The sequence below is a fragment of the Rhinopithecus bieti genome, unplaced genomic scaffold, assembly GCF_001698545.2.
Source record: "Rhinopithecus bieti isolate Rb0 unplaced genomic scaffold, ASM169854v2 scaffold_64314, whole genome shotgun sequence".
Taxonomy (NCBI): Eukaryota; Metazoa; Chordata; class Mammalia; order Primates; family Cercopithecidae; genus Rhinopithecus; species Rhinopithecus bieti.
This window is the reverse complement of record NW_016824620.1, coordinates 36,364-58,639: the sequence shown is the minus strand read 5'-3', so window position 1 is coordinate 58,639 and position 22,276 is coordinate 36,364. Positions and strand designations below refer to the sequence as shown.

The 22,276-nt window shown below is 41.3% G+C and overlaps 1 protein-coding gene across 13 annotated transcripts in view; it reads right to left on the bottom strand.

Moving 5' to 3' along the window:
• Window positions 1-22,276, bottom strand: part of SFMBT1 (Scm like with four mbt domains 1) — a 148,708-nt gene that overhangs the window by 106,958 nt on the left and 19,474 nt on the right. For 2 of the 13 annotated variants that reach the window (XM_017862498.1, XM_017862486.1), the window contains exons 2-3: window positions 3,961-4,034; window positions 483-847 (exon numbers count right to left, since the gene is read on the bottom strand). The exons of 1 other annotated variant lie outside the window; for it this stretch is intronic. The gene's annotated coding sequence lies outside the window, so the exon portion shown is untranslated. Of the gene's footprint in view, window positions 1-482; window positions 993-3,942; window positions 4,035-12,291; window positions 12,365-14,063; window positions 14,081-18,295; window positions 18,414-22,276 lie in introns of those variants that run through there. 10 more of the 13 variants (XM_017862487.1, XM_017862490.1, XM_017862494.1 and 7 more) reach the window with 10 other exon arrangements.

The following is a 22,276-nucleotide window of genomic DNA, read 5'->3' as shown; positions in this document are numbered from 1 at the left end:
AGGGAGGGAGGGAGGGAGGGAGGGAGGAAGGAAGGAAGGAAGGAAGGAAGGAAGGAAGGAAGGAAGGAAGGAAGGAAGGAAGGAAGGAAGGAAGGGCTCCTGATTACCACGAAGGTAAAGTATTTTGTATCTACCATTTGGTTGTCTACCATGCCCAGTTAATTTTTGTATTTTTAGTAGAGAAGGGGTTTCACCATGTTGGCCAGGATGGTCTTGATCTCTTGACCTCGTGATCCCCCTCCCTCGGCCTCCCAAAGTGCTGGGATTACAGGCGTGAGCCACTGCACCCAGCCATTCTTTCTTTTTTAACGAAAGAATTGCATTTAATGACCTAAGCGGCTTTATTCTGATTTTCACGTTTAATTATGGTAGACAACTAAATGATAGATTTCTGAAATTTTGAGACACAACTTCTTGTGTACAAAGAGAAATGCAGGGTTCTCCATCTTAAGCCCCTAAAGCTTTGAGAAGCTTTCACTCACATATGTAACATGGGACCTCCACCTTGATGCCAGCCAACACACACATGTGCTAAGCTGAAGCAGCCATCCCTGGAACCAGAAAGAATGAGAAGGGAACACGATTGTCTCAAGTTTGAGGTTTCCTTCTTGACAACAATATTCACAATACAAAGGTGATTATCTTCTGCTGAGAGGAGAAACAAGTCAGATAAGCTGTAACTTTTCACAAAATGCACAATTAGTATAAAGCTTAATAATTTTTTTCTTCCAGCGTAAATGCAGTTTGTTTATTGCTTTGTAGTTTTGAAAAGTCAGGAGTTCTTTTCAAATTCTTGGGAGCTGGTCTCAATGTAGTCAGGTCACTTTTCTTATCAAAGAGCAAAAACCTATGGGAAATATAAACACATGTTAACATACAGTCCCTACACTTTGAGAGCATGTCATGCCAGTTGGAAAAACCTAACAGCAACTTACTATGGCAAATGATGACTACCAAATGCTCTCAATAGGCTGTACGCACGATGGGAGTAAAGTGAAGGGGGAGTTTAAGCCATGTGGTTTTTTTTGTTTGTTTGTTTAAGAGACAGGATCTCACTCTGTCACCCAGGCCAAAGTGCAGTGGTACAATCATAACTCACTACAGCCTTAAACTCCTGGGTGCAAATGATCCTCCTACCTTATCCTCCCAAGTAGCTAGGACTACAGGTGCATGCCAGCACACCCTGCTAATTGTTTTTGTAGACACAGGATTGGGTCTCACTGTGTTGCCCAGGCTGGTCTCAAACTGCTGGCCTCAAATGATCCTCCCACCTTGGCCTTCCAAAGTGTTGGGATTACCGGTAGGAGGCACAGTGCCCGGCTGGGATTTAATTTTGAAAAACAGAAAAGAGGAAGAGAATTCCAGGCAGGAGGATAAAAGCAAAAACACAGAGATGAGAACACACAATATGTGTTTCTGGCACAGTGACTAGACCAATTTGGCTGGGGTAATTTTTCTCCTTTGTGTCATCTTTATTTTTCTACCTGGGATGTAAACGATGTGAACACGGGTCAGAAAAATCAGCTGCACAGAAACACTTCAGCCAATTGTAAGACAAAGAGAGGGTGGACATGCATGAAGGAGCGGTAGTAATTCCAGACCTGCCTTCCAAAAGAGCCTGTGGTCCAGCCAGAAGGGCACTCTGGGTGGGGCAGGCAGGACCATGCAGTGCAGGTTCTTGGGAGGAGGGATGAGGAGGGAGCAGTCACAGCAGATGCTGTGGCTGGGCTCAAACAAGTTTATTGAACTATTGAACTCTGCCTTCAAGCTGCTGCCTGAAGAAGTTGATTAGCCCATTGGCAGGAGCATAGTGAGAGGTCACTTCAAGGCAAGTAACAAGAGAAGACTGGAAAGCTAGGTTGGTGTTAGCCTGGAGGCCTTATATATCAAGAGTTTGAACTTCAGACTGAAGGCTTCTAAATGGGATTTAAATGGCAGGAAAGTAAGCAGCAGTACACATATAGAGAAATCAGAGACTGATGTTCAGGATGGAGTCGGGAGGAAGAGCCTGGAGGTTAGTTCTCAGGGGATGTTTACTTCAGCAATCATAAAAAGAGTCCAGGCCTGTAATCCCTAATGCCTGTAATCCCAGCACTTTGGGAGGCCAAGGTGGGTGGATCACGAGGTCAGGAGTTCAAGACCAGCCTGACTAACATGCTGAAACCCCTACTCTACTAAAAATACAAAAATTAGCCGGGCGTGTTGGCACGTGCCTGTAACCCCAGTTACTCAGGAGGCTGAAGCAGGAAAACCGCTTGAACCCAGAAGGCAGAGGTTGTAGTGAGCCAAGATCCTGCCACTGCACTCCAGCCTGGGCGACAGAGCAATCCTCCGTCTCAAAAAAAAAAAAAAGTACACAGGAGGATGTGTGTAGATTATATCCAAATATTACATCATTTTATATAAGGGTCTTGAGCATCTATGAATTTTGGATATGAAGGAGTCCTGGAACCAATCCCCTGCAAACACCAAGGGAAGACTGTACTTCATTTATGTAACCTTCCACATTTTACAAAGGACTTTTGCTTACATAATCTCATTTTACCCTCAGAACAATTTGTAAAGTAGAACATTTGCTATATTTCATAAGTGAGGAATTGCTGTTCCGGGCAGTTCCTTTTATGACCATCATTCCATGTTTCATTTTATGGCTCTGTCTCTTAACCAGTAGACTGTAAGCTCCATGAGGGTATGCAGGGACCACAATGAATTTTGTTTGCCCTTATAGCCCTGGCTGCCTCATGAAGAGCCATGGTCCCTGATCCAGTAGATATATGCTCACTAAATATGTGACAGATGGGTGAGGAGTACATCCCTCTCCCACTCTTGTTTCAATGATACTGAAATGCTTTATCAATTAAAAGTGTTTGGGGGCTTTTTGTGTTTGTTTTAGATTACTGTTCTGACAATCAAAAGGCTTTGACAATTTTAATACCTCTACTTAGCACTTCCTAAACAAGACCTCTTTTCCCCGCTAGGTGGGAAAAGGAAAATACACAAAAGGAGTATCAGGCTGCCTGCCACCTTCATAGTTGTATCAAAAAGTCACTCTAAGTGATATATTAGACTTAGGACCAAAAAAGGTCAACATTTGCTAATTATTTTTTCAAACATGTTCTATTTCTTTGCAGAATGAAATGTATGCTGAGACAAATAACCACACATATGAGTACCTACAGTGCCAGAGTTGAGAAATTCTGGCCTAGAACACTTGTGCCAGAAAACAAGAAAATGCTCCAAGAATAATGGAGACATGTCAAAAGGACAAAGAAAAGAAGCAGCTTGAAGGGCCTCCCACTGGCCAAATCTGAGACAATGTAAGCATCAATACAAATAATAAAAGATTATAGCTCATTGATTAAAATAAAAAACATGAGTTCATACTGATATAAATTAATAAATAAATTGAAAGTGTGATGAAGAATGAGATAGTTAACATAGTGTGGAAGTACTTATCCATAAAATACCAATTAACTACAAATGGAAGAATAATTTAGCAGTGGGAAAACGCAAAACAATTGAAATCGTATGTCACCTATTAGGAGGCAATGAGACACAGCATCATTTCCGCGATATTCCTGCCAAACATATGCAACGTGAGTTTAATCATGAGAAAACATCAGACAAACCCAAATTAAGGGACAGGCTACAAAACAACTGGCTTATAATTTCCAACCTATCAAGACCATGAAAGTCAAAAGAAGGCTGAGAAAGACTTGGCAACTAAATGCAAAGCATGTTGAATCTGAACTGAATCCTTTGCTTGTCCCCAAAAAAACAAAACAAAAAAAACGAAAAAAAAAGGCGGTGGGGAAAGAGGCTGGAAGGGTATTGGGACTACTGGTCAAACTTGAATGGGGAATTGGGGGTCTGAGGAGTATTTGATGGTAATATAATGTGTCAATGTTAATTTCCTGCTTTTGATGGTTATGTTGTACTTACGTAGAAGAATGTCCTTACCATTGGAAACATACACACACTAGGGTAATTCCAGAGTGATGGGACATCAGGTGGACAACTTACTGCCAAAGGTTCTGGAGAAGAAAACAGAAGTTTTCTCTACTGTACTTGTAACTTTTCTATTTTGGGCTGTTTCAAAAGTTTTCAAAAATATTTTAAATGATTAGTATCTCTCCAAAATGAAAGTAATGGATACAATCTTAATACATACACGCACATTCTTTCCAACAAGAATGTTCTCTTTGTAGAAGTACTAAGTCTTCCATTTGGTCACTAGGGAAGCAGTGTAAAACAGTGTTGCATAACAAAAAAGAAAAACTAGGCTTTACATATAGTAACATTGACTTCAAACTCCAGTTCATCACATACAAATTTCATGACCCTAGGAAGACTTTTTTTTTTTTTTTTTTTTTTGAGACAGAGTCTCGCTCTGTTGCCCAGGCTGGAGTGCAGTGATGCGATCTCAGCTCACTGCAAGCTCCGCCTTCCGGGTTTACTTGCTCCATTCTCCTGCCTCAGCCTCCCGAGTAGCTGGGACTACAGGCGCCCGCCACCACGCCCGGCTAATTTTTTGTATTTTTAGTAGAAACGAGGTTTCACCATGTTAGTCAGGATGGTCTCAATCTCCTGACCTCGTGATCCGTCCACCTCAGCCTCCCAAAGTGTTGGGATTAGAGGCGTGAGCCACCGTGCCCGGCCAGAAGATTATTTTTTACCCTTCTGGGTCTTGATATCCTACTCTGTAAAGTGAGAATACCAGCCGGGCATGGTGGCTCACGCCTATAATCCCAACTACTCAGAAGGCTTGAGGTGGGAGGATCACTTGAGCCCAGGAGTTGGAGATCAACCTGGGCAACATAGCAAGACCCTGTCTCTATAAAAAGGAAGAAAATGAAAAAAGAAAAAACGGTAAGTGAGAATACCACTTTTGCTGGGCACAGTGGTTTATGCCTGTAATCCCGGCACTTTGGGAGGCCGAGGTGGGCAGATCACTTGAGGTCGGGAGTTCAAGACCAGCCTGGCCAACATAGTAAAACCCTGTCTCTACTAAAAATACAAAAATTAGGCCGGTGCTTGGTGGCACACACCTGTAATCCCAGCTACTCAGGAGGCTGAGGCAGAAGAATCACTTGAACCCGGGAGGCAGATTGCAGTGAGCCGAGATCATGCCACTGCACTCCAGAGACTCCATCTCAAAAAAAAAAAAAAAAAAGAATCCCTCATTTTGAACAACAAAAGTTGTTAATCTGCTGAGAATATAGGAGAATATAAGGGAAGGAGGAAATCTGGTGCTAGATAATATAATCCCTCACTCTTTCAGTAAATTTGGTTTTTAAACACATGAATCACTTATTCATTCAACAAATATTTACGGTTGACCCTTGAACAACACAGGCGTCAGGATTACCAACCGTCATCACAAGAAAAAACCTGCACATAACTTTTGACTCCCCAAAACTTTACTAATAGCCTACAGCTGACTAGCCTTACTGACAACATAAACAGTGGATTAACACGTTCTGTATATGTATTATATACTGTATTCTTACAACAAAACAAGCTAGAGAAAAGAAAATATTAGAAAAATTATAAGGAAGAGAAAATATATTTACTGTTCACTAAGTGGAATAGATTATCATAAAGGTTTTCATCCTCATGGTCTTCACACTGAGTAGGCTAAGAGGATGGGTTGGTCTTGCTGTCTCGGGGTAGCAGAGGCAGAAGAAAATCCACATAAAGTGGACCCATGTGATTTGACCTGTGCTGTTCAAGGTCAACTATACTTGGTTTCTATACTATGGTCTACTATGTAGCAGCTACAGAGATTTAAAACATGATCCCTTTGCCTCAAGCCAATGGGAAACCAGCTAAAAGCAAGCAATCATAATGAAAAGGAAGAATGTTTTCAGTAGTAAAGGAGAAAGAAAAAAATTCAAATGGATTCTCTCTTTCTCAACAAACAAGCAAGTGAAACTTCTTTGGGTAAAGAGAGAACAACCAGAAAGCTATTCTGGCTCTTCAATGCTCCTACTGCAGGGAGTGCAAGGGGGTGCAGGGCAGGAAGCCTGAGTTACCTATCCCAGGGGAGGACAAAGGGAGACAAAGGCATCAAGAGAGAGCAGCAGCCAGGTGCGGTGGCTCACGCCTATAATCCCAGCACTTTGGGAGGCCAAGGCGGGCGGATCAGGAGGTCAGGAGATTGAGACCATCCATGGCTAACATGGTGAAACTCCACCTCTACTAAAAAATGCAAAACATTAGCCGGGCATGGTGGTGGGCGCCTATAGTCCCAGCTACTGGGGAGACTGAAGCAGGAGAATGGCATGAACCTGGGAGGCGGAGCTTGTAGTGAGAAGAGATTGCGCCACTGCACCCCCAACCTGGGTGGCAGAGCAAGACTCCGTTCTCAAAAAAAAAAAAACAAAAAAACAAAAAAACAGAGATAGCAGCTGGGCAGTGACCGAACATGGCTCCCAGGCCAGGGGAAAGTAGCTCATGGGTCCTGACTGAACCCTCTGTGGGGCTGGTAAGCCCTTTCTAGTCCAGAGATGCTTTAGGGAGGAGGAGGTGAGTGGCAGAAAGAAAATTATACAAGAAATTTTATTAATGTTCTTTACACAATATAGATGGGGAAAATGCACAAGGAGGTAATTGTGGAGCCATGTTTCTAAGTAAGATGACACTCACTTAATTTGTACAACCAAGATACAGTGTGTTTTTCTATAATGACATGTTATTTATAGCCTAGTATTGTTTTACAGTAGCTGACTGAGAAAGTGACAAACATCTCTGTATATATAGAACTTAACTTAAAAAACATGTTTAAATAAGGTAATTTGCCCAAAGCTTCTCCACTGAATTTTAATTCCACAATATTTATTATACCGTATCAACAAAATGACACCAGATAAAAAAGACCACTAAGCTCAAAAACATCTATTTGGTATCTGTATCTTTGAAACTGTTTTCCAGTCAGTATTTACCAACACAGTTAAAAACCAGCATATTTACAATGCTTCTTTACCAGCCTGCTAGCAACTTGTTTCCATCTACTACTGAGCACCTCCTTTATTCGTGGTACTTCCCAGGGGATGATGGGGAAGCCCAATACGAAGTTCAGTCTTGCCCTAAAGGATTTTACAGTTATGGACAGAATCACTAAGGAAATTTCTGAAATGCAAGGCTTTTCAAAATTAGCTGCCAAAAAACGGAGAGTTAACTGTGAGTCAAAACAGCTGCAAACAGCTTTACCAAAAGAAAGGCATAAACTTCATCTTCAAGGACAGACAGAACCTTGGAAAGGTAGAGGAAACAGTGGAAGGCATTCCCGGCAGGCCAAGCAGCACACAAAGGGTAGCAAGGCGGGCATGAGGCTGGCACCAGCTCAGCAAGGGGCATGGTGGAAAGTATGCTCATGTGTAAGGTGGCAGGAGGGATCAGTCTGCTGGCATAGATAACAAGGCCACACAGAAGAGTGCACATAAAACATAAAAGTTCTATAGTACACAAACGGCACCAAACCAGAAAGACCTGAGGAGTGCTATATCTTACAGCTGCCAGGTGACATATACTCAATTAAAAGGCAGTTAGGATCAGCGGCTGACCAGCAGGAAGGTGTTGGACTAGTCCAGAGATCAAATGCTGTGGGCTTAAAGCAGACAAGTGGCCATCAGAATGGTGTCCAAGGACTGAGCCTAAGAGACATTTCAAAGTAGGAAATGACAGAAAAATCAAAGATGACTCCAAATTCTACCATGTGGAAAGGAAAATAAATACTGGTGTCACTGATAATACTGGGATAGTAGTTAAGAAGAACTGAGGTTTGGGAGTGGGGGAAGTGTAAAAGACTGGTGCGTTCACCATGACTAGTGAACTCTGGGGTAATGAGAGTGGCCACCCAGGTGAAGAAGTCCTGGAATCAGCGGCAAACCAGGCTGTTGTCAGATGACAGAGTATAAGAAAGGTTGGATTGTAGGTTTACAAATCAACTGGCATGCTGCAGGTAGCTACTAATCAGAAAATCTCACAGAGAAATGAACAGAGAATGAAGGAGAGACCACAAAAAAACAGAGAAAGGAACTAACACTTTTTAAGCATCTATGTGCCACCCACTGCATGAGCCACTTTGTATAAAGTAGAGAAAAAATTGAGAGGTAGGAAACCTAGAAAGCTTCCTCTCACAAAGAGGAGTGCACCAATGACAAAGCCAAACATGAAAGGAAATTCAAGAGAATAAAGACAGAGAAAAGAAAGGACATTGGCCTTTCCACTGCAAAGGTCACGGGCACCGTCTGGGAGAGATTTCCAGCTGTGTAGTGGAAGCCGAGGCTATGATGTGGGTGACTGAGAAGGACAGATATAAACTGAAGGCAGTGAATAAGAAGTAGGCATTTAAGTAGTTGGGCAGCAAATGGACAAGATTCAGTGGCTGCTAAAAAGGACATAAGTGCCTTGCAGTGAGTGCTCTTAACCCTTTGCTTATTTTAGTAATAGGAAAACACTGACCAACAAACTCAAAAGTCAAAGGTTAGGGCCTACATATCATATGATTCAAGGTAATGCAATTACGAGAAAATGGAAGACACACTTCAGTTTTTGCAGGCTCAATTTCCATCACCAGCAAATCCAGTTCAGCTATAAATATAACAAATTAACATATACTGATTGGAGCACATTTCACCTGCTTTACAGTTGAAAAGCTAACATCTCTCAAAACTCAATGCTAAAGAGACTAATAACAAAAATACAAAAAAAAAAGCCATAAAAAGGTATAAATATTTCGTATTACCTTTCCAAAATTGTAAAACATATTTTGAGGCCGGGAGCAGTGGCTCACACCTGTAATCCCAGCACTTTGGGAGGCCGAGGCGGGCGGATCACAAGGTCAGGAGATCGAGACCATCCTGGCTAACAGGGTGAAATCCCGTCTCTACTAAAAACTTCAAAAAATTAGCTGGGCGCGGTGGTGGGCGCCTGTAGTCCCAGCTACTGAGGAGGCTGAGGCAGGAGAATGGCGTGAACCCGGGAGGCAGAGCTTGCAGTGAGCTGAGATCACGCCACTGCACTCCAGCCTGGGCGACAGAGCGAGACTCCATCTCAAAAAAAAAAACAAACAAAAAAAAATATTTTGAAAAATAAAGCATCTAAAAGATCGATCACAATCATGTGAAAATCTGCGTTAGGAATTGTGGAGCTACTGGATTTGATTATAATGCTGGCAAAAACACTTGCTGCTTCAATGGAAAATATTTTCATCAATATTTCCAGTGATGAGCCCTAAGTAGAGACAGTACAATTCATTCATGAAACTTGCTAAGTTACAATTTATGCACTAATTTGTACTCAAAATGGTAAGGGTAATCATTCTTTAATCTTTCACCTAAAGAGTACACTCTTCTAAGTGGACAATAGGGAACAGGCAAACTTAGAACTGGCAAAACAATATTACATCTTGAGTATAACTCTTAGTGGTGTTGTATGGCTAAGTTGTTCAAAACAGACCAGAGGTGAGTTTTCTGCTAAACTCACTTTTCTATCCACTGCTAGCTGGAATCAACTTTTTTCACATTCTAGAAAATGATTATATTACTATATGTGCTCTTGCCAAAATGCTCTCACCATTTTGTTACTATAGATAATAATCCATTAATAGTAAATTTACTTCAAGAAGGAACACAGTTTATTTATAAAGAATCTTTTTTTTTTTTTTTTTGAGACAGAGTCTTGCTCTGTCACCCAGGCTGGAGTGCAATGGCACCATCTGGGCTCACTGCAACCTCCGCCTCCTGGGTTCAAGCGATTTTCCTGCCTCAGCCTCCCAAGTAGCTAGGATTACAAGTGCCCACCACCACACCCAGCTAATGTTTGTATTTTTAGTAGAGACGGGGTTTCACCATGTTGGTCAGGCTGGTCTCAATCTCCTTATCCCAGGTGATCCGCCCGCCTCGGCCTCCCAAAGTGCTGGGATTACAGGTGTGAGCCATTGCTCCCGGCCAAGAATCACTTTATTTAAATAAACTGCCTTGCAGTTAGGGAGGAAGACAGTTGACACTTAAGTGCTCACTGCAGTAGGCACCATGTCATGTGATACCTCTTCCATTCCACCACCATTTGAAATATTCCCATTTTAAAGGTCAGGAAACAGAGACTCGAAGAAGTTATTTAACTTGTCCGATATCACACAACTAGTAAATGACAGTCAAATCCATAACTAAGTTCTTTTGCCAACATACCAAGCTGCTTGCCATTCAAAAATAAAATCTTTACACGTAAGGCTTTTTCCAAAATGGATTTCCTCATCTTCTACCATTTCTTCTTAGGCATTTCACTGAATGTCCTAAAGCCTCAATTCAGGAAAGAACTGAGACCACTTCTTAGAAAGTTTTTAGGTCAGGCGCAGCAGCTAATGCCTGTAATGCCAGCACTTTGGGAGGCTGAGGCAGGAGAATCGCTTGAGCCCAGGAGGTCAAGTTTGCAGTGAGCCATGATCACACCACTGCACTCTAGCCTGGGTGACAGAGTGAGAGACCCTGTATTACAAAAAAATAATAAGTTTTTAGAACCACCACCCAATGAATCAACTGACAAGAAACATATCTGAGAGCTTTTACTGATAACAGATCTTCGCAAAAAGTTCTGGAGACCAACAGTACATCTAGTCTACCTTATAAACTGTACAGCGATTTTTACAATATTCTTTATTTTCGCAACACAAAATCAGGTGTCACAGTCCCTGACAAGGGTGAGTCCTAGGCTCTCTTGGGACTAGACTCTAAAGGACAGGCCCTCAGTGTGTGATGGAGTGAGCGAACGAATAAAGACACAGCCAGCAAAAATGTTTATATAGCAGAAAGAAATTATGAATCTGGAGGACCCCCAGAATGAAAGCATAAAGCAACCTCCCTCAACAAATGTCATTTTAAAAGCCAGAATCATGTTTGAGTTATATAAAAAGTAATAGGGCCGGGAGCAGTGGCTCACGCCTGTAATCCAGCACTTTGGGAGGCTGGGGCAGGCAGATCACTTGAGCCCAGGAATGGAAGGCCAGCCTGGGCAACATGGTGAAACCTCGTCTCTACAAAACTTAGATGGGCATGGTGGTGTAGGCCTGTAGTCACAGCTACTGAGGAGGCTGAGTGGAAGGATCACTTGAACCCAGGAGGCAGAGGTTGCAGTGAGCCAAGATCATGCCACTGCACTCCAGCCTGGGTGACAGGTGAGAGAGACCCTGTTCCAAGAAAAAAAACAAAAAAACAAAAAACCTCACTGTATTTTAATTTGCAATACCCCAATTAAAGCTACAAGAATGGTTACCATAAAAAAGAAAAAGAGAGAGAATAGCAAGTGCTGTCAAGGATGTTGAGAAACCAGAATGTAAAATGGTATAGGCAATTTGAAAAAACAGTTTGGCAGTTCTTCAAAAAGTTAAACATAAGAGTTACCATAGACCCAGCAATTCCACTCCTAGGTATATACCCAAGAGAAATGAAGATAAATGTCCACACAAAAACTTGTATAGCAATGTTCACAGCAGCATTACTGACAATAGCCAAAATGTACAAACAACCCAAATGTTCATCAACTGATGAGTAGATAAATAAGATGTGACATAGCCATACAGTAGGCTATTATCTGGTAGTAAAAACAAATGAAATACTGATACACACTACAATACAGATGAACTTCAAAAACTTTATGCTAAATTAATGCCAGGCCCAAAAGACCACAAATTATATGATATCATTTACACAAAACGTCCACCATAGGCAAATCTAAAGAGAAAGAAAGTAAATTAGTGGTTGCCTTAGGCTGAAGAAACCAGGAAAAGGCATAACTGCTAATGGGTACAAGGTTTCTTTTCTGGAATAATGAAAATGTTCTAAAATTAGATTATCATGATGGTTACAGTACGCTGTAAATATACTGAAAACCAATGAATTGTATACATTAAGTAGGTGATTCTCCTCTTATTTTTTAAATAAAACTATTTTAAAATAAGAAAAGCTTACAATTGTTTGCTTCTCATTTTTCTTCTTCATACAGCACGGCATGCATGCCGTAGGGAAGACTTATTTCATCAAGAACAATACACTATGGTTTTTCCTTGATTTAGAATACTGTCTTTCTAACACCCTACTTCTAACAGTAAAAGAAAATAAAGTTGGGAATTTCTAACATTTAGAAAATAGTCATTAATAAATTAAAGGACAAAGTTTTAAAAAAAATGAGAACCTTAAGCTCACACCTCTAACTCCAAAGCAGGAGGAATTTGCTTGGTCCAGCTCAGCACACCAGACACTACTACACTCTCTGAGCTCTAATAACACTTACCATCAGAGCCTTGATCATGGATCGCGGTGCGAACCTCCAGGGATTGCCTCAAGCCAAAGACACGTCAATCTAGCTGAAGTCAGGATGAACATATATTCAACTTTCAAAGCATATAATCAATGTCCAACCTTCCCAATGTAGTTGTATCAATGCATATATCACAAGCGTGAATAACCAGCTCCAGTGGCTCTACATACTCAGTGATAGTGGGTTTTAAAATTCCTGCAAATCTAGTGTGTGTGTGACATATCCCTGTGTTTTAATTTGCATCCCCCAATTAAAGTGATACTGAATGCCTTTTCTTATGTTTACTGACCACTGGATTCCCTCTTTTGAGAAGTACCTTCTCAAGTCATTTTCCTACTAGGCTGTCTTCCTTATTTATAGATTTGAAGGAACGCTTCACATATTCTGACAGTTCTATATGATTATTCTCCCACTCTGTGGCTCATTTTTTCACTCTCTTTATGGCATCTGTTGATAATGGTTTTAATTTTAATGTAGTCATATTTATCAACCCTTTCCTTTATAGTTAGTGCTTTCTGTCTCTTGTTTTAAGAAATTCTTCCCCATTCTGAAGCCACAAAGATCTTCTCTTATAGTTTTGCCTTTCACGTTGGAAATTTCTATTTTGATTCATATTGGAAAGATCCAATTTCTTTTTATTTTTCCCATCTGTAAAACTGATTATTGTTAACTATATTTGTCTCCAGTGTCTAGACATATAACCACTAAGAAAAATAGAAACTAATGAGATCCTCCTTTTGTTGAGGACCTACTATGTTACTATGCTGAGTACTTTATATACAGTATACAAATATACGGTAATTCTGCTAAGTACATTATTACTAGTACCATCTTACAGAAAATGAAACTAAGGCTAAGAAACATGCCCAAGCTGTTAGAAGATAAAGATGGGATCCATGTCTGTCTAATCTAGTGCCCATAATGTTTCTGCACACCATACTACTTTAAGAATGTGATCTCTGAATAAAAGAGGAAATATTTTCATTTTGAGGATGTTAGAGTCACTTTACTCTCCAGGTCCACTAATATACTGACACTTATTTTTATTTGGCAGTTCTTTTATTAATTCACTCAACAGGTATTTCTTGAGTTCCTATTATGTGCCAGGTACTGTTCCAGGCTCTAGTGATGAAGTAGTGAGCAAAACAAAATCCCCACCCTCTTGGGGGTTTATAATCTAATCAGATCAGAAGTGTAGTCTCCCATGTTTATTCTACATTAAGTCTTACACAGTTAATAAAGGAAACCTTCCACCGACAGCAGAGTGACAGGACTGCAACATGAAGCACTCTCATGGAGCAAGAAGGAACTTAAAGAGCAACTTGGAGAAATACCAGTATTCCTATGAAAGAACCTCAAGAAATAAAGCATCCCATGCCTCTTCCCTTCTCCTGCAGCTTATACCTTTGCTCTTCAAAAAAAGCAATATAATTATCTTAACAAAATGAGCATGGCTTCTTGTAAACATCTATACACACCTTGTACTGTTTCTAAATTCTTTTCCTTCTCTATTTAAAAAAGATGCTTTTCAGTGTGTGACACATAATAATAAACTGCTTTTTCATCAATACCAGCTGGAAGTCTACGCATACTTAGAAAATTGAAGAATGGGCTGGGCGCGGTGGCTCACACCTGTAATCCCAGCACTTTGGGAGGCGAAGGTGGGTGGATCTCGAGGTCAGGAGATTGAGACCATCCTGGCTAATATGGTGAAACCCCGTCTCTACTAAAAATACAAAAATTACCTGGGTGTGGTGGCATGGGCTTGTAGTTCCAGCTACTCAGGAGGCTGAGGCAGGAGAATCGCTTGAACCCAGGGAGGTGGAGGTTGCAGTGAGCCTAGATTGTGCCACTGCACTCCAGCCTGGGCGACACAGTGAGACTCTGTCTCAAAAAAAAAAAAAAAAAAAAAAAAAAAAAAGAAAATTGAAGAATGCAAGAACCAGGCAAGAAAAAGTGTTAGTTCTGCAGTACAATATGAAGGCTAAGAACTTCCTTTATCTTCCCACCACCTGCCTGGATCTGTTTTCATCCTTCAGAGAAAGGAAAATCCCTTCCCTGAAGCTCTAGACCCCACCCCGTTTCCCTATTTACTCTGTAACCTAGAACCTTCAGTTAAACCTCATGTTCTACACCCGTATCTACCATAACAGTCCCATAAGATCAATACACAAACAGGCTCTCATGTTGCTATCTCAATAGTAAAACAAAACCCCTTTGTGCCCTCCACGCACTTCTCCATTTCTCTGCTTCCTCCGCACAGCAAGCTGTCTCATCTCAGAGCCTTGCCTTCATACGGAATTTCTTCATTTCCTCCCCAATCTGGCTACAGCCTCACCTAACTCACTGGTACTGCTCTTGTCCAGGTCACCAATGACCTTCCAGTTGCTAAATCCAATGGTTTTCTCTCTTATTGTACCAGACCCTCCATTCTACACAGTAAACTGCCACTTCTCAGAGAATTTTCTTCTCTCAGGTACTGTGACACTACTTTCCTGGTTGTCCTTCTTCCTCTTCAGCCAACCTTTTTTTTTTTTTTTTTTTTTTCCTCTTTAGTCAATCCTGTCTCCTTCGCTGCCTCCTCCAGAATCACAAGTTCTAAAGCTTGGAATTCCTTGGGGTTTGGTGCTGAGTTCTCTTCTTTTTTCCCTATCCACACTGGAATTCTCTTCCCAGGTGATGTCATGCAAATTCATGGGTAAAAATATTATCAATACTCACACCTGTAATCCCAACACTTTGGAAGGCTGAGGAAAAGGATTGCTTGAGCCCAGGAGCTCGAGACCAGTCTGGACAACATAGTGAGACTTCGTTTCTACAAAAAAATTTTTTTTAATTAACTGGATGTGGTGGCCTGTATCTGTAGTCCCAGCTACTGGGGAGGCTGAGGTGGAAGGATCATGTGAGTCCAGGAGGTCAAGAGGGCTGCAGTGAGTTATGACTGTATCACTGCACTCCAGCCTGGGCAAAAGAGCAAGACTATGTCTCAAAAAACAAATGAAAAAAAGCACATGCACGTGCACGTGTGTGTGTGTGAAATCAATGATTAGGAGGACTGTCACTGGTATGTGTGTGGGTGTGTGTATGTGTGTATGTGAAATCAATGATTAGGACTCACTCACTGAGTTCCAGACTCACATATCCAACTACTCATTTGGAATTTCCATTTTAATGTTACATGGGCAACCAAACCAATTTGCTTCTCAACTCAACTCTCCCCAGGTTTCCCCATCTCAACATTACAGGACCAACCTAGTCAAAAACTTAGAAACCACTGTTGATGGCTTCCTCTTCCTCACCCTGTCCATGAGCAAGTCCTATTGAGTCTAGCCACCACACATTTTGAAATCAAACACTTCTCTCCATTTTTCACTGTCATCATCCTAGTCCATGCCACTTAGACTATTGCAGCGACCTCCAAACTGTCTCCCTTTCCACATTTGGAAGTCCATTCTCCACAGAGCATACAGGCATTTTTTAAAACACAAAGCAAATCATGACACAATCCTACTTAAAGCCTTTCAGTAACTGCCTAAATAGTAAAATCAAAACTCCTTACTGGGAATACGAGGCCCTGCAAGTTCTGGTGTCCCCACTTACCACTTCGGCTTCTTTCCATTCACACTCCCTCCATGGGTTCCTAGTTCAACACAGACTCCAATCTCAGGGCCTCTACAGGTGCTCTCCCCATCACCCAGCCTTCTCTACACGACTGCTTCTTGCCTTCCACAGCTTAGTCTAAAACCAGTACGTAATGATTTTTTTTTTCTTGCCGTAGCCAGTGAGTACCAAGAAAAAACAGTAGGCCAGGTGTGATGTAATCCCAGCACTTTGGGAGGACAAGGCAGGTGGATCACCTAAGGTCAGGAGTTCAAGACCAGTCTGGCCAACATGGTGAAACCCCATCTCTACTAAAAATACAAAATTGGCCCCGCGTGGTGGTGCACGCCTGTAATCCCAGCTACTCGGGAGGCTGAGGCAGGAGAATCGCTTGAACCTGAGAGGCAGAGGTCGCAGTGAGCCAAGATGGTGCCACTGCACTCCTGCCTGGGCGACGGAATGAGACTCCATCTCAAAACAAACAAACAAACAAAGAAAAAACAAAAAAGAAAAAGAAAAAAAGGAAAAAAGAGATTTTTCACTCTACTGAACACATCCCCATCTTATTTTCTAACATATCAGTCAGATTTCCTGCCTAGTATTTATCAAAATTACTAGATTTTACTTATTTCCTTGCTGGTTTATTATCTCCCTACCTTCCTGCAATACAAGTTTTTGTCTTTTTGGGGTAGTATATTAAAGCCAATACATGTTTGTAGAATGAATGGCAGAAAGAACAAGGTGAGGATGGAAGGAGGAGGGAAAAGGGGAAACCAACAACAGACAACACATTTCCAATCTATACCCAGGATTCCACCCAGAGTTTTGTAATACAGCCTTTCCATACTAAGTAAAAGTAGAGGCCGGGCGTAGTGGTTCACTCCTGTAATCCCAGCACTTTCGAAGGCTGAGGCGGGCGAGTCACCTGAGGTGAGGAGTTTGAGACCAGCCTGGCCAGCTGGGCATGGTGGTGCGTGCCTGTAATCCTAGCCACATGAGAGGCCAAGGCAGGAGAATCGCTTGAACCCAGGAGGCAGAGGCTGCAGTGAGCTGAGATTGCGCCACTGCACTCCAGCCTGGGCAACAAGAGTGAGACTCTGTCTCAAAAAAAGAAAAAAGAAAGAAAGTAGAGGTCCCCTATTGGCTACATTGAGCCTAACAGTAATATAAAACAATATATAATAAACTTAATCTATTCGTAAAGGACATCTCAAACAACAATCTTTTTTACACTCAGTACATTTCTAACAAAAGATCAAATTCAGTTATCACTTCTCTACAACTAGTCTTGAGAGTAACTAGTGTGTACCTAAATTTGCTGACGTAAATCTGGAGACAATTTTACTTAAAACCTAATGTCAAGGAAAGGAAAAGGTAATACAAAACTCACGTGCTTTATGCCTACCCTCATTAGAAAATGTCTCTAGGAAAGCAAAATATTAAAGCTGGGCGATGTGTAAATTGGGGATATATTATATTATCTCTACTTCTGTGTTATGTTTAAATTTTTCTATAATAAAGAGTTAAAAAAATAAAAGTAAATGCCTCTATGAAGTCAAAAGACAGCAAGTATCTGTGGGTCACAGACACACTCCTGGCTCAAGTGCACTCTGTTGCCATTTGGAGATTTAATTTAAATCAGTTGATGGTTGCTAACAGTGTCTTCATAAGTCTTATGACCTAAGGCCTTCATCAGGGCCTTTTTGGGAGAATCAGAGGATACAAGAAAGTAGGACTCCCCTTTCGCCTGCTCTGTGTCACAGCCTTCCAGCCCCAGCACCACCAGCTCAGCCCCTTTGTATGGGAGTTTCCAATAACCACAGCTCAAAACAGCAACCACAGGGAGAAATAAAATCATTTACAAGGGGAAAAGAGAAAAAGTACGCAGAAGGGGAAAATATTAATACATTATTTTTGCTTAAATTCAAACCAACCATTTCCCCTAGAATTCTGATGAGGTAATATTTCTTCTAAAGTAGTACTTCAAATTCAGGAAGGGATTCATAGAAGACTAAATGCAAAAACAGCAGAGGCCAGCCACCCCACCCAATAAAGTTTCTTCTCTCAAAGATTCCTCACCACACTCTAGGATTCGTTTATGGCATTAAATAAAAAGTGGTTAACAGGTGAAAATTAAGGCCTCACTAGGTGAAACAAAAAACAGAAGAATCTAAGCTATTCTAGCAGGTGTTTGTTTTCTACTGTAGAAACAGCCTAATTGGACTGGGTGTGGGGGCTCACACCTGTAATCCCAGTGCTTTGGGAGGCCGAGGTGGGCATATCACTTGAGCTCAGGAGTTGGAGACCAAACTGGGCAACATGGTGAAACCCCATCTCTAGTAAAAACACAAAATTAGCTGAACATGGTGGCACGCACCTGTAGTCCCAGCTACTCGGGAGGCTGAGGCAGGAAAATTGCCTGAGCCCCGGAGGTAGATGCTGCAGTCAGTCATGATCACACTGCTACACTCCAGCCTGTGCGACAGGGTGAGGTGCTGTCTCAAAAAAAAAAGACAAACATAAGACGCTGTTTCTATAAACAACAAACAAATAAGCCAGAATGAAGAAGCAAAATACACTATAGATATACAGTAGAATATTATTCAGTCTTTAAAATGAAGGTAATTCTGACACGTTACAATGTGGATGAACCTTGATATTAAGCTAAGTGAAATTAGCCAGTCAGTCACAAAAAGACAAATACATGACTCCACTTATATGAGGTACTTAAAGTAGTCAATTTCATAGAACTGAAAAACAGAATGCTGGTTACCAGGGCGAGGTGGAGCAGGGAATGGGAAGTTATTACTTAACAGGTATGGAGTTTTAGTTTTACAAGATGAAAAGAGTAATGGAGACGGACTGTGGTAATGGTTGCACAACACTATGAACATAGTCATACCACTGAACTGTACACTGTACTGCAGTTAAGACGGTAAGTTTTATGAATGCATTTAATACCACTAAACTATATTTTTAAAAATGGTTAAGATGCTAAATTTTATTTTGCCACAATAAAAAAATTAAAAAAAATAAAATGTTGTCATCCCTAATAAATAGCTTATTAATAACTTCATGTCAAAAATCATGTAGTTACCAACCAAGTATGTTTAGATTTTGGTGTCCTTGTTCATAAAGTGAGAACAGGAAAAAAAGAGGAGCAACCCGACCTTTAAATGACAGCAGAGCCCTGAGTAACAGATGACTCTAATTAGATCAGGACAGGTCAATGTGATCCTTTAGGTGACAGAGATCTAATCTGGGACACAGTTGGGCCTAAACACAGATTTACTGAACTCAAGGAAATGAGCACTTAATCACACAAAGAGATCAGGGCCACAGTGAAGATATGTTTCCTGTCTTGTTCCATTTCTAGAGGCTGAGTTCAGTTTTGTGGTTCAACACATGGATATGACTAGGCTAAACTGGGATTTAATTCTTAGCTTTCTTACATTTCAGTCATGGTCTAAGATCTCACTCTGTATTATTATTTGGTGGCACAATCCACACTACTCAGTTTAATTTGTTCTACATCTAAATTTATCTCCATACATGAATTAAGTAAATACCATCTGTGCTGGATAGTGTATGCTGGTACTTAGTCCCACATCTACCCTTCCAGACTCTCCCTGCATCATCAGGCCTGAAATCTACATTTCCAAACTCCCCTGTCAGCTGTGCTCCCATTAGGCTCCAGCAGCAGCACTGGCAGCAGTACAGGTTCCTGCTTGGCTGCAGCGAACTACAGCAGCATCAGTGAGAAATGGGGGTTTGTGGGCTCTGGTTTGTGGGTACCTTCTCCCTTTTGTTCTTTCAGCCCTTCCTTTTGTAAACAATCCCTAGAGTTACATCCCTCTTGAATGAAACACCTGGAGTGCTTTGCTGACTAGACACTCACTAATAGCCCACCAAATTCAAAACTTACATAACTCATGGGCCAGGGTGGGGAGCTATGCTATGAAATATTCATTCATCCATTCATTCAACAAATTTTTAGTGAGCAATTACTATGGACCAGATGCTGTTGTAGGTACTGGAGATATAGTAGGAGACAACACAGACAAAAATCCTTGTCCTCAAGGAGCTTATATTCTAGTGAAGGAGAGGCAATACTCAGGACAAGTAAATCAAACACATAGTGTGTAACACAAGTGTTAAAACGAAAAAAAATTAAGCAGGGGCAGGGATATGAAATGTTGGAGAAGGGTTGAAATTTTAGATACACAGGTCACCGAGGTGATTTTGGGGGAGGGGAATCCAAAGAGGAAAGGGAGCTAGTTACTCATGTAACTGTAGGAAGAGCATTCCAGGCAAGGGAAGATATGTACAACAGTCCTAAGGAAGAAGCCTCCTTGGCATGTTCCTATGTGGAACAGAACAGGCAATGGGGAGGATATCTGAGAGATGGGGAGAGCCAGCCATGAGCGCCTTGTTGGCTATGATAAAGGCTTTAGCCACTGCAGTAAATTCTGAGCAGAGTAACATCATCTGACTTACTTGTTAACAGGGTCGTTGTGTGTCAACAACAGACTAAAAGGGCAAAGGTAGAAGTAACAGGGAAAACAGCAAAGAGGGTCCCAAAATAATCCAAGTCAAACTGAATGATCGCTGGTACCAATGTGCTGGCACTACTCAGAGGATGCTAAGCAAATTCTGAATATATTTTGAACTCCTATCTGGGACTTTAAAAGTCAGGGGCCCGTCCAACAATCTCGCTGGAAATCACACAATAGAAACTTCAATGGGACTCCTACAAGGTGTAAGAATATAACCAATATTATGGAATTATTTAATTATATTTGTCTAAAGCCATTATACTGTTTATGTTTTGATATTTAGCCAAATATAAGAATATAAAGGCTTGGGGCCGGGCGCGGTGGCTCAAGCCTGTAATCCCAGCACTTTGGGAGGCCGAGACGGGCAGATAACGAGGTCAGGAGATCGAGACCATCCTGGCTAACACGGTGAAACCTGTCTCTACTAAAAAATACAAAAAACTAGCCAGGCGAGGTGGCGGGCGCCTGTAGTCCCAGCTACTCGGGAGGCTGAGGCAGGAGAATGGCATAAACCCGGGAGGCGGAGCTTGCAGTGAGCTGAGATCCGGCCACTGCACTCCAGCCTGGGCGACAGAGCGAGACTCCGTCTCAAAAAAAAAAAAAAAAAGGAATATAAAGGCTTTAACCATTATATATAAGAATATAAAGTATACAATGACTTTAGCCAAAAATAAATAACTGCAAATTAACATTCTCCAAGTTATTATAGGAGAAAACTAATGTATAACATGCCAGAGTTACAAAATTTTTAATAAATTTATATAAATATTATAGAAACAGTATAGAAATATATAAGTACCTATAAATCCAGCTTTTATTAGACTGGTCAAATTAGAGAAAAAATATGACCCTCTTAACTGTATTTCCAAGAGGATAATTATCAAAATGTATATTTTCTAGAGAGCCAATGAAGAAAGAAATTTAGAACTAGAAAAAATCTGGGAGTCCCATTCCCTTCGTTTTTGGACTAAAGTAATAAAGCCCAGACATAAATGAAGCCTGGTCATTCTTCAAGCATCAAAACATATTTCAGGCTGGGTGCAGTGGCTTATGCCTGTATCCTAACACTTTGGGAGGCTGAGGTGGAGGGATCACTTGAATTCAGGAGTTTGAGACCAGCCTGGGCAATGTTGGGAGACTCTGACTCTACAAAAAACTTAAAATTTTTAAAAATTAGCCAGGCATGGTGGCACACACTTACGGTCCCAGCTTTTGGGAAGCTGAGGTGGGAGGTCACTTGGGCCCAGGAGGTAGATGATTCAAGTGAGCCATGATAGCGCCACTGCACTCCAGCCTGGGTGACAGAGTGAACCCTGTCTTTTTAAAAAAAAAACAAAAAACAATACTGTGATGGAAATATTTCTAGAATATATTTTTACTTCCCTATCTTCTCAAAACAGAGACTCCTAAACACACTTCATCTTTGCCTTGGTAACTCTGGTCTCTCTAAAGAGCAACTATACCCAGCCCAGGTGTGATGCTGGACTTTGCTAACTGCTGCCTTCACTATGCAGCCCTAACAATCTCTACTCATCTTGTTCCCAGCTGATGGTGTCTGATCTATATGGAAGGTTGGAAAACAGTTAAGAACCATACATCAGTTTTGGTGCAGGAGCTTTATAGCAATTATTGTCAGCACTTGAAAACTGATTTTGCTTGCTCTCAGTGTTGGGCTGTGTTTTGAAGAGATAATATTGCGTACAAATGGATGGATAACTGATGAAAGCACATTGCTTTAGAAAAAGTTCTACCCCCACATGCAACTGATCACCTTACAGAAAGTGTAGTGTTAAATTATTAAA